Here is a 12,862-nt window from a genome sequence, read left to right as displayed (position 1 = left end):
CAGGACTGGTGTTAGACTTGCTGTGGCCCAGAGTGGAAGCCAAAGTCTGAGGCCCACTTCCAGGGCTGAAGCCATAGCTCAAGGGCTTCAGCCCTGGGTAGTGGGCTCAGGCTTTGGTTTCAGCCCTGGGCGGTGGGGCTCAAGTTACAGCCCGCCTGCCCAGAGCAGAAGTCCTTGAGCTTTGGCTTCACCCCCCTCCCCACGGCAGTGGGGCTTGGGCTTGGGCTTTGGTCCTCCCACCTAGGGCGGTGGGGCTCAGGCTTTGCTCCCCCTTCCTGGGGTCATGTAGTAATTTTTATTGTCTGAAGGGGGTCACAGTGCAATGAAGTTTGAGAAACGCTGCTCTAGTCGTAGGCTTAGAGAAGCTACCCTGAAAAAACCCACAAAAACCCACCCATTAAACTAGAAAGACGTGTGATCTGCATAATTGCTTTAATTGCAGCCAGTTCTGCAATGAATAGTCCTGCTGTCAAATTTAACAATGACTTGGGGGCAAAAATATCTCTGTCTTTTAATATAACATGAAAGAGATGAGGAAACTCTTCTGATCATTGCCTTTCAGTGTAAAGAACTGATGTTTAAGGGAGAGAAAAACCATGTCATTGTTGAATTCAGAAAAATTATGATTAAATTGGCAAGGATAAATAAACAAAATTAAACCGTATACTTTCCTGGCCTTCTGAGGCATGAAAACTGTAGTGATATTTATGGAAGAAGGAGTATAGTAATTCAGCACAGAACAGGGATTTTTTAATAATTGTAGTTAGTACAGTTTCAAAAATAGACTCCTCTAAATGTCCTGCTGTGTCAAGAATGCCTAAGAAAGTAAAACTGCTAAGACATTTATAGAGGCAGAGGCAATGTGGTCTACAGAAATGAGTGCATGGATAAGAGGCTGGAGGACCTGAATGCTAACCCTGATTCTACCACTGACTCCTTCTTTGGCCTCAAGCAAATCATCTCCTCACTGTTCCTTGACTTCCCTATTTTTAAAATCGAATAATAAAGCATACTTACTTCACTGTGGTTTGGTGAAGAATAGTTGACGTTTGCATGGCGATTTTACTATAGAAGGACTAAGGATTATTTATAAGCATCTTTCAAAATTTATTCTCCCGACCTGAATGATGATAAAAACATTCGGCCCATTTTCCACCTTAGGAAGCTAAACAAGGCATCTAAATCCTGTATTTAGAATATCAAACTGCTACTTAGATGTGTCTGATGTGGTGTACTAAGCTCATAGTCCTTTGCTGGAGGCCTCACGGTCCTGCCCAACTCCAGAAAAGGAGCAGTGTAGGTGCTGCCTAGAATGGCTGCAGTGGAAGCAGCCAATCAGAGCCCAGCAGACTCATATAAAAGAGGGGACTGGCCAGAACAGAGTAAGTTACTGGCTGGAGCCAAAGGTGGTGTAATGGCTGTAGGGTTGGACAGAGTGGCTGCTGGCAGGGACAAGGGGAGCAAGGAAGGTGCTCCTGGCTGACTGCAGGAATGCAAGAAAGTCTTCAGTCCTGAGATAAAGGTGAATGGGCTACAGGAAAGTGGCCCAGGGGACAGTAGTACAGAGTTAAAAGGGATGCACATGTGGTTGCTATTTATAGGGTCCCTGGGTTGGGACCTGGAATAGTGGGTGGGCCTAGGTCCCCCTCCACCAGCCACAGACAGAGTGGCCAAAACATAGACAACTGGTGCCTCCCCATGTGGGGGGGTGGGGGTGGGTAGGAAGGACAAGCTAAAGGGGAGGACATGTGACCTCTCCATGTGTCTCCTCCCTGCCCAGCCTGGGGCCCCTGCACTCTCAACATCCCATTATCGGGGGGTGGGGGGGGCTCTTTCCTCCCGCTGTGCCAGCTTCCCTCTGGCACATTCGGCTGTTCTTCCTATCAGGCAGGTCTAGCCGGGAAGTGGAATGGAGCCGCTTCTGGTCGCTGCTTTGTGCAGCATAGCCAGCTGCCTGGGAGAGAGCCTGCCTGGGAAGGGGTGGCAGCGGCAGCCCATTCCCTGCTCGGGCTCAGCTTCTGGGCACAGGAGCTGGGCATGCTGAGGAGCAGGGGGGGCTCTGATTCCTCGATCGCTGGCCCTGGAAGCTGAGCCTGGGCAGGAGGCAGCCCCCCGCAGTCAGGTGCTCTCCTAGGCAGCTGCTGCACTGGGCAGTGTCCCAGTGGCCAGAAGAGGCCCTGCCCCTTCCTCTCTGACTCTGGTCCCATCCTTCCCCTCTCTGCCTGGGCTGGCTCCTGGGGGGGCACTTGACCTTGATGCCCCCTTGACGCATCGCCTCTGGGCCAAAGCCCTGAAGAAAGGAGATTACGTAGGCCCAGGGAAGGGGCTGAAGACCCAAAAGCGGTCAGTATGTACTGACCTTTAATACCCCCTGGAAGGGGATTGAATTGAACTGAACTAGTGGTGCAACTGGAGAGCTGGGTCAGTGAGGCTTCCTACTGAGCAAAGAGTCTGCAGGGAGGAAGCCTTGTGGGCGCTGCTCTATTCAAATGAGAGAGAGCTCAGAAGGGGCTGAAAGACTGTTTGAACCAGGATACAGTGATAGGCCTTGTTGGACTGATTGAGGACCTGAGCCCAGGAAGAGCTGCAGGTGAAAACATTACCAGCAAGAGTACTGTGATAGGCCCAGTCAGCGTGTGTACTCCAGAAGGGGTCTGTTTTGTTTCACACATACAGTCCTGTGAGCGACTTAGCTGGAGTGGTAAGTCAATGAAAACTCACTTGAGAAGAGTTAACTGCCACAGGGGTAACTGTAAGCAGCCGAAACCTAGAAAGTGCAGGCATGCATCCGTCCAGCAGGGGCGTGGCTGCAAGGGATGAGCAGCATCCCACTAACAGTCTGCTTTACATATCAATGAAAGTACAGATGTACACATGTAGACCATTAAGTTACTCCTTTTTTGATAACTTGAGGTTTATTTGATTTGTTTGTTTCATTTTGATTTCATTTTTACCTATAATTTGTAGAGGCAGAACAGAAGTAACAGATATTTATCTCCATCTCCAGATGGAAGCATATGTCTTAAATTTGCATAATCATAAGTGTTGCCTTCCTGAGTTTTGGCCAACTCTACAACACAGTCATGTTTTTACTCACTTTGTGTATTTATTGGATTGAGATGGGTCCAAACCCAAAATCCAGTTCCAGTCACCCCAAGCTTTGAGAAAGTTGATACTGAGTCAGACTTTATGGCTGTCTCTCTATTGGTCGAACCAAAACCCTCTATTCAAGCATGTCCAAAATGTAGAAGAGTTTAATTCCAGATCTAAACTTTGATTTGGTCCTATCTCTTATATTAGGGCTGGATAAACTAGTCTGGGTAAAATAAACTCAAAACTTTGGCCCAAAATATGAGGAGTTCTGAATCCTTTTTAAGTTCTAAAACATTATGCTGTTTATTGAATTTTTACTCTTCCTTGTTGTGACCATGATTAGATTGGAAGCCAAACAGCTGAAATACCGAGAGAGCGCCTGTCCTCATGCTATTTTTGGCCTGACTGGAAGCAGGAAGTAACAGAAATGTCAAAGGAAAGGCTGTTCTCATGAGATTTCCTGACCAATTTTGCTGACTACAGTGTCAACTTGTCAGCATCTTCAAGGCCTCTCATTATTCTTCTTAGGCCTACATCTCTGATTTTGTCCCTTAATTATGTCTATTATCCACTACCTCAGTTCTGCCATAATGACCATCACAATGCCCTGTCTCCTTCTCCCACATATGCATGCAATGTAATTCTCAATGGAACTGAAAGGACACAATTTAATGTATATGATGGCTTTGAGTTTTGGTATATAGAAGTGGCAATGACCTCTAGGTCATTGGTTCCAACAGACGAAGTAGTTTGGTAGTAATGCATAGTTTTGTATCGTGTAATGTGTGAAATGCTAGAAGTCTGTCTACTTCAGGGGTTCTCAAACTCGGGGTCAGGACCCCTCAGGGGGTCACTAGGTTATTACATGGTGAGCTATTAGCCTCCACCCCAAACCCTGCTTTGAATCCAGAATTTATAATATAATATAATGTTAAATATATTAAAAAGTGTTTTTAATTTATAAGGGGGGGGGGAATCGCACCCAGAGGCTTGCTATTTGAAAGGGGTCACCAGTACAAAAGTTGAAGAACCACTGGTCTACTTCCTGAAAACCACTGGCAGTCTGAGCATAGAGGCCAAGGATTGTGTGGAACTGAAGAAGGCCTTGATTCTCCACTATATTTGAGGTCTTCTCAGATGCAGTGGAGAGGGAGGCTGCAAGGAACCAACTGATGCTCCCTGACTCAGGTCTGTCTGGTCCCAGCACACTCTATACCAGTGCAGGATCAAGCCAGGGCAGTGCTGTTTTACCACACTTCCTCTTCTCCTTGTCCCGCTCATGCCCCATCTTTCCTCTTGTGGTCGGGGATGGTAGAACTGCTTCTGCTAGCTTTTTACTGGCAAAGAACTCTGGAGAATTCTCCACTGGCTTTCTCCAGTCTTATTGATCCAGAGTCTCTGGTCTTAATGTTTTAAAGTGGGCTAAGTGCCATCCAGGCACACACAATGCACAGTCTTTGCCTGGAGAGCTTATAGTCTACCATGAAGGCAACAGATCATGAAAGTGAGCAAACAAATAGTAGGGACTTACTAAAATATGGCCAGTAGTGGTGTCACAACAAACAACCACTTCTTTTGCCTGGTCCCTATTCTTTCCCATTGAATTTAACTTCTTATAGGAACTTTTTTCTCCAGCATGTCTTTCTGGGTTTGGCAGTTTTTTTTTTTTTTTTAAAAGGCAGAGCCAAGCAGCTGCAGCCCTAAAGTGGCCATTTTGAAACTTTGCTGCATCTCCATCTTACAGATCGGTATTAACTTGTTATGTATAAAACTACAAATGTCCTTTAGAAATTTATAATTATGTAATGTTTGGTTTGTTTTTTGGGAAGGCACTGGAGAGAAATGAGGTGCTAATGGGCTGAAATGGGGGAGGGAAAGTGAAGCTGCTCCCTTTCTGCCCCCTTTGTCTCTGAACTCTAAGAGATCTGGAGGCTTCAGAGAGCTTCCCAAGACCAAGAGTTGTGGTGGTTGCTGGGGCCTGCACAGAGAGGCCCCATTAACTCATCATGTCAGTGCTTCCTAGAGATCATCTTTGAAGATCATCACTGATGCATGTTGGAGGGGCAGTTTTAAGTAGTTTGGCCTGTCGTTGCCTATGCTGAACTCTGGGGTTGTCAGGCTAGCATTTTTCTGAATTTGTTTGAAGAAATATTAAGAAAAAATAGTCACAGTGAGACCACTAGTTCAAGGTCTCATTTTTGGTGGTAGGTAGGGCATTCAGGTAGACAAAGTGAACCTGAGACTGGAGTAGTAACATATCAGAGAAGGATTAATGCAAATCATTCACTGAATCTGCAACTCAGGACATAAAATTGGGGGGAAGGAATGGTTGGTGGGAAGGAGGTTGTGTATGATTATATGGAATAATGAATCTGTTCTGCTTTCTACACATGGGGCCCCCATTGGCATGAAGTTACCTTCACAATTGGTGTAGAGATGAAAACAGACTACTGTATATTGAGAGCGAGTCAAGAACAGTCTGAAACAGCACAAGACAATTTTGAAAATATTCTGTTTATTTACAGCAGCAATTGGAGTTTGATCATTATTTCATCATGTTCATTTTGGTAAATTGGGGTATTTAAAATGTAGGCCAATAAAGTAGCATCCTGTAATCCTTTCCCTGATCGCCTCTATTAAATTCAGTCCAAGCTCTCAGTAGCCCTGAGAAAGGAAACAGAAGTCCACTCCAGCTTCATTTAACATGTATACTCCATGTGAATAATCATTTCAGAGTTCTGTGCTTGCCTGCCTGTGTCAAACTGCACATACCAGTGTTCCCCCTTCATCAGAGTATGTTACAGAATGAATCTCAAAGTAGCATTTAAATACTGGTTTTTTTTTGTTTTTTTTTGTAATAGATCCTCAGATGGTTTGGAGTGATTGCACTGAGCAGCAGCTATGCAGAAGGCCCAGTTAGCTTTCTTCCTCCTTTTGGTCTTTAGGGAATTCTGAAAAGAACAAGAATCACTAGAGCCAATAAAGCCTGTGGACCCTGATTTTTCACCATTCGGCAATAGTCACATACTAGTCCTCACCCGTGAGTGGGATGGGGCAGCAAGGCATCAGGCAATGAAGATTAACATAGGGTTTTTATAATTTGCTGCAGGTGTCAGACAGCAGCAAATTAGTTGTTGCTGCATCTTGCGCCTCCATCTCCCAAGAGCACAGTAGGGATGGGAACTGTACATCTCAGAGGGTGCTATGTGCAAACCCCATATACAGGGCTGGTGGCAAAGCCACAATTCAATCCTTAGTCTGCAACTAACATTCACTAACGACTTCAACTAAATGGATCTCTACATTTAACTAGTTGTGCATTAATTACATAATTAATGAGAATAAGATTCAACAATTGAGTAATACCACACACACCACCCTTTAGTTGTCACATCTCATTACATATTCTAAACAATAGTATTTGATATTCTAAAACTATGTAATTATACATTTTAATTAAATTCATAGTTTAGTATACATAAAAGCAAACTTGTAATATCGTTCTGTGCAGCAGTGTCTGGCTTTTAGCTTTGCTCTGAAGATCCTGCTTTTTAAATTTCTTCAGTGCTAAGAGGTGTGTGGTGTCAAAGCCTTTGCAATGACCATCACTTTCAATTATTGTACAATTCCTTTTCTGGGTGTGCATGAAGTTAACAAACAATGATGATAAATAGTTTCATGTTTTTTTAGCAGCAGTATTGCAAAGGAAACAAATCATTATATATTTAAACAGCTGCTTTATGTAATCCATAAATTTTCAAGTTTATAAACAGAGCATAATCCCAGATAACATTCTGTAATTTGAGTCTGGTTTACAGACAGAGTAGTCTTTGATTATTAGAAGGTTTTTACAATGTTTTTGAAATAGTTTAGAAGGAATGTATAATACTAACGTTAACTTGTATCTTTCAACATTTTACAGTATGACAGTAATTGCCCAAACGATAACAGGGAAATTCCAGGGTAACATGAAATCCACTCGATCTGACACTTCCTGCCTCTCTCTCCAAGGTATGGCCACCCTCTGCCATTCTCCCATTTCTCCTTCCTGTTCCTTCCTTGACATCTACTCTTGATTCCTCCCATTCCTCTCTCCTCAGCCCTCCATTATGATCATGGGGAACCTCAGCTTCCACACCAATGATACTTGTTACTCAAGAGTCTCTTACCTGCTCTCCCTTACCACCTGTTTTGATCTCAATCAGCGTATTGACTCGTAGTTACACTATTGGCCACTCACCTTGGTCTTCACCTTGAAATGCTTTTTCTCTTACTCGTCTGTCTGAGTTCTCTTTAATCACCCCTTCCGCTCTTGCTCTTCCCCTGTTCTTACACTTTGTGAACTCCTGTCTACTGACCACTCTGAGTTGTCAGCTGCTCTTAACACTCCAACCCTTGTCTAATCCCTTTCCTGTCTATTTATAACCCATCATCACTCTCCTCATCACTTTAAATCTCTGCTCCTCTCGCTCTCACTACCCTCGTTGCCCCACTAATCATAGCCTTGTCTTGTTGATTAGCTCGTCCCCCTGCTCTTCTGAGAGTCTCCAGAGGGTTGAAACGTTCTTAAGGACTTTCACAATTCTGCTCCTTCCCTTGCTCGGCAGGTTTACTTTTCTTCTCTCAGTAGCTCACATGCCCTTTATCCATGGCAATTCTTCACTACCTTGGACCCGCCTCTTAATCCTACTATTTTCTGCTTATCCCTCGTTTCTACTTTCTCTGCCAAAGGATGTCCTATTTCTCAAAGGAAAAATCAATTGTAAGTGTCAGGAACTCTCCTTCACCTTGAACTGTTTCCTCCTTCACACCCTCCTTTCTCCTATTCTCTCACCTTAAGGTATGCCCTCTCTGTCCGATCCTTCTCTTCCTTTCTCATGCATGTCCTTATCCTCAACCTTTCTCCTCAGTTTCCTTTCCCTCTGTAAAATTTGCAGCAGAGAAGCGAAAAATAGCACAACTACTTCCTCATCCCTTCTTGCCTCTCTCCTGCCCTGTCACCCTCTCTCCTTTATTTCTAAGCTTCCAGAGGTAATGGTCAGCTCCTGCTCCCTTGAGCTCCTTCCCGCCTTCTTTCTTTGACCCCATTCAGTTTGAATTTCACTGTCTATGCTCCGCTGACATAGCTCAGCCTCTCACCAAATTCAGTAATTGCCAAGTCTGACATTTCTGTATTCACATTCTGCTGCCTTTGACATGGCTGAGCACTCCTTCCTGCTCTGTAATCTCTTGACCCTGTACTTTCATGGGCTGTATACTTTCCTGCTCTCTTCTTACTTTACTGGCTTCTCTATTAGCATTTTGTTCAGGAGTTCATCTGTCTCTCCCTGCTCCTCTGTAGAAGCAACATTTTACAGAAACTATTTGGGAATTTCATTAGTTTTACAAATTTTATTGATCCTATTTTTCATATCCATATACCTATGAAGCCATATTGTCTTAATAGCATGAGTCCAACTGTACCTTGCAAAGAGAGACAAATGAATCCTCCTAAATTTTAGCAGCCTCTACAAATTATTGAAAATAGCTTCCTATAAATCAAAGTCACCATTTTAAGGTCTGGTATCTTAGAATCGTTCAGGCCTATAAAAGAGAGACTTTTGAAAGCTGCTTAGAGGCTTTGTATATTATAAATAGTCCTGACAAAGTTGGATTAGCTGGCAGAATGCAGGTGAAGCAGTCTAAGGTGCCTGATTCATGTAAATTGACACATAATTTCACAATTTATCACAGTGGTATCACCAGCATATTTCTATATATTTTAATTTAGTAAATATTTAGTTTGCAATATCAGCTATTAACTGATCATTGGGATTTTCCCCTGCTAGGTTACATTGCATTGTGTATGACATACCAATGCTGTCACCATTTCAGCATTGAACTTGTCTTTGCTTTTACTGATGTTTAAAATAAATGCATGTATTCCCTTTCCATAGAAATGAGAACTTAAATTCTGTCAGTTTAGTTGGATAGATGACATTGATTCAACCCCTTTTCCCCCATGGTGACTGCAGAAGATATAAATTCGGAACGACACCCCAGTAAGGTCGTATTGAGTTATACCCTAGTCTCATGGAAATAAGTGTTTCAGTGAAACTTCAAATCTGGTAAATCAAAATAAATCTCCGTGGGGCATTGACAGATACCTTTCATGGGAAGTGACAATCTTTTTTTCAGAATAATTCTGTCCTTTATATAAAAAATGGGGCCAAGAGTGTCAGCGAGACAGAGGGATGCAAATCAAATTATTTGTATGGAAAAACATTAAGTTCAAACTAGAGACCTGAACCTGTAGTAAACCTTTGCTCATGTGAGCAACAGCATTAACTATAATGGAAATCTTTGACTAAAGACTAATCACATGAGTAAGAGTTTGCTGAAGTTAACCCTTTAGTTTGAATTTCATGTGAGCAGTCCTTACTTGGGTGACTAGTTCCATTTATACCTTGCATACCTCGAATGGATTGTAGACTCTGTAGAGGAAAGGAATATATGAGAGACAAAAATAATTACAACAAAAATCACTCTAGGTTTGTGGGTTATTTTAACAGGAAATCAGAATTACCCTCAAATATCCAAGGAATTACATCAAGGTCTCCTTTAAATAAGATTTTTCAAAATAGAGAAATGGAAGATGAAAAATGAATACACAATTTGGTGAGCATCCAGGGGGTAAATGGGAACAAAAGCAAACTGATTTTTTTTTTTAAACTGAGAGAGTGAATCTCCATAGAAGGGAGACAGCACTGCGTGACTAGTGAGGCTGCGTCAGAGCCAGAGCAAAGCAAGTTGCCTCACTCACTTGTCCGTTCCTTTTAGTTGTTAGTTAGCTCTTCTATTTTTTTCCAGATTTGACTTCCTATTTGCATACCTCTCTGGAATTCCCACTGTTAGCCATTTGAGAAAAAACTATATACATAATCAGTGTATCATGATATATTTCTGTTAAAACTAAGGAAGTGAAAGGGTCAGATTATTAGAACTATTTGTGAAAAAAATGAAAATTTATTTTTGCCTCTATTTTGTATTAATTTCCTGTGATTACACATGGAATTACAGTGGTATGCATGTAAACTAAAATTGTTTGCATTCCTATGTGTGCAAATGCATGCATGTATGCAGTTCTGTAAATGTGGCTTATTTTGTTCCTTGTGGGCTTTTTAGCATAAAAGAGTAAGTATATACTATTTGATTTTTGAAATTGCTTTCATTTCAAATTGTGATTAACATATAGATTTGTGATATGCCTAACTAATGGGTAGGAAGCAACTTGCAATCAATCTCTAGAAAAGGATTATAAATACACCCATTTCTAGACAGACCCCCCCACAGTCTGTCATACTGCTCAGCGTGGTGAAAAGTTGAGAGGTTAATATACACAAATTTGTGGTTCCATCACAAAATGCTTGTGTGGTTTGTACTGCAAAAATGTGGTTACTGAATGCAAGTACTGCAAGTGATATAAGATAAAACAATGAATAGGCAACGAAGTAATAAATAGCTTTGGACAGCCAAAAAAACTGACAAGCAGCCTGAATCTTTCCAACTTTTCTGTCCTCCAGCCCTAACCAAGGCTCCCTATCATCAGGACCAGGACTATCTGCAACAGGGAATAGCTCCAACCCCTAAGTGGCATAACCATTCATGTGGGAGGGACTGAGTCTATAAATACACAGCCCTCCATTCTGAATGCCTGCAGCCACATAAGCACAGCTGCTGATGCAGCAGAGCAGCCAGAAAGAGGTGCATTTAATTAACCAAGAGAAAGAATAGATGGAAGTGAAGAGATGGAAAATTCTGAAACAAGATATGCACCTTCTATACAGCTCACTCTAGGCGAGATGGGTTGGAAGGAAAGAAGTCAAGAGGAAAAACAACTCATTTGAGTTTGCAAGAACAGGGCTTTTCAAGCCCTCTGGCTCCCAATCCATGTGATACTATTTATCTTCCCTCCTAAGTTGCTAGACCTCTGTTTGGGTAGGAGCTGATGGTCCACCATTACATGTCCTTATAGTACTTGGCTGAGGTGGGGGTGGGCTGGTGGCGGTGAGAGGATAAATCTGTAGGACAAGTGAATGAGCCTGTCATTCTGTTCCTTCATCAAGGGTAGTTACTGCAGAACCCAAGGAATTGAATCCAGGAGGTACACTTGCCTGAGAAGCTAATACTTCCAGCTATCCAGTGTCTTCATAGTTGCCAGACATTATTCTTCATCCATAGTTTACTGGTCTCTGTGGAGGTCAGAAACAATTTCCTTCAGTCAGTCAAGGAAGGTCACCAGAGGGACACCTAATTACTTAATCTCTAATGCCCCAAAGACACCTCCTTCTGCACCCTACAACCTCCCTCTCCCCAGCAGAAATCAGAGTTTTTCATGGTATATATTCTAGAGTCGGCTTTTGAGTTCTCCTTTCTAAAGGGATCTTGCCGCCTGATGGCTTTTCTGGTTACAATAAGAGACCAGAGACCCCACACGCAGTTTAGCTTCCTGAGTGCAAGTGTCTGCATCCTGGTGGGATTCTCTACATTGGACCTCTGAGTCCAGTTTCTTTTACCATGGTGATTTGAGCTTATTCTTCTGTGGCTCTTGGTGGAGCTAGAAGTGTCCCTTATGAGATTTGTTTTTAGTCATCTCTGGTTCTTGTTCCCTGTCTGAGGTGTTTGAGTACATGGCGTCGGTGATCAGGGATGGTAGCTTCCAAGAGCATATCCTTCAATCTCTAGTTTGGCAGCAGCCAGTTCCAGCAGGGCTTGAGGACAATGTATCTCCTGTGGATTCTTTGCTGGAATCCCAGAAAACTAAGTCTCTGTATTGTTACTAGCTTATAACATCATGCCAGTCTTTGCAGGTCTCCTATCTAGTGGGACACATCACTTCAAGCAGGGATGGCTCCAGGCCCCAGCACGCCAAGTGCGTGCTTGGGGCGGCATGCCGCGGGGGAGCGCTCTGCCGGTCGCCAGGAGGGTGGCAGGCAGGGTGCCTTCGGTGGCATGCCTGTGGAGGGTCCACTGGTCCCGCGGCTCTGGTGGACCTCCCGCAACTGCGGGAACAGCGGACCCTCTGCAGGCACGCCTGCGGAAGGTCCGCTGGAGCCGCGGGACCGGCAACCGGCAGAGCCCTCCCCACGGCATGATGCCGTGCTTGGGGTGGCAAAATGTCTAGAGCTGCCTCTGACTGCAAGGGCCAACAAGAATCTTTCTTGAGCAGAGGAATTCAATGCAAAGTCCAGTCCATGTGTGACACTTTCTTACTGAGATGATGCTGGTGTCGTCCCCTGCCCAGGTAGCATAGATAGGATTGAAGTGGGGGGCAAGGGAAGCAGCAAACTCATCTTGGTTTTGTGTATTCAGTTGAATGCAGAGCACAATGGGCCTGATTCTCCACTTGCTCAAGTATAAACCAGGAGTGACTCATTGGTGTCCTGCACAGAGTGGAGCTGAACTGAAGGAACATCCCTAGGGACTGATGTAAGGCAGACACTCTCTCCTCCTCTGCCAAGAACAAAGGGACCGCTCCCTTTACTCACCCTGGCTTTGAGGAGCAGTGATCCTCCTCCTTCCTTGGCCTTCCCACCTCACATGTTGAACCGTTCTGGAGCAATGCTCTGATCTGCAGTGGGTGGGTGCATGGCACACCTGAACTATGGGGTCCTATATGACCAGAAAAGTGGCATAGGTTTAAGGCCAGCCCTGTTTTCAAGGGGAAGTTGCAAAGCTTAGTTTATTGATATATGTAAAGCAATTTGACATCAGCAGATAGAGGATGCTA

General features: G+C 43.7%; 1 long non-coding RNA gene across 3 annotated transcripts in view; it reads left to right on the top strand.

Annotated features, from left to right (window-relative positions):
* LOC120407891 overlaps positions 1-12,862 on the top strand; it is a 245,765-nt gene that overhangs the window by 14,554 nt on the left and 218,349 nt on the right. The window lies entirely within an intron of this gene.

Source organism: Mauremys reevesii, linkage group 6, assembly GCF_016161935.1.
Source record: "Mauremys reevesii isolate NIE-2019 linkage group 6, ASM1616193v1, whole genome shotgun sequence".
In the NCBI taxonomy this organism is placed as follows: Eukaryota; Metazoa; Chordata; order Testudines; family Geoemydidae; genus Mauremys; species Mauremys reevesii.
The sequence above is the reverse complement of the archived record's forward strand: the minus strand, read 5'-3'. Positions and strand labels throughout refer to the sequence as shown.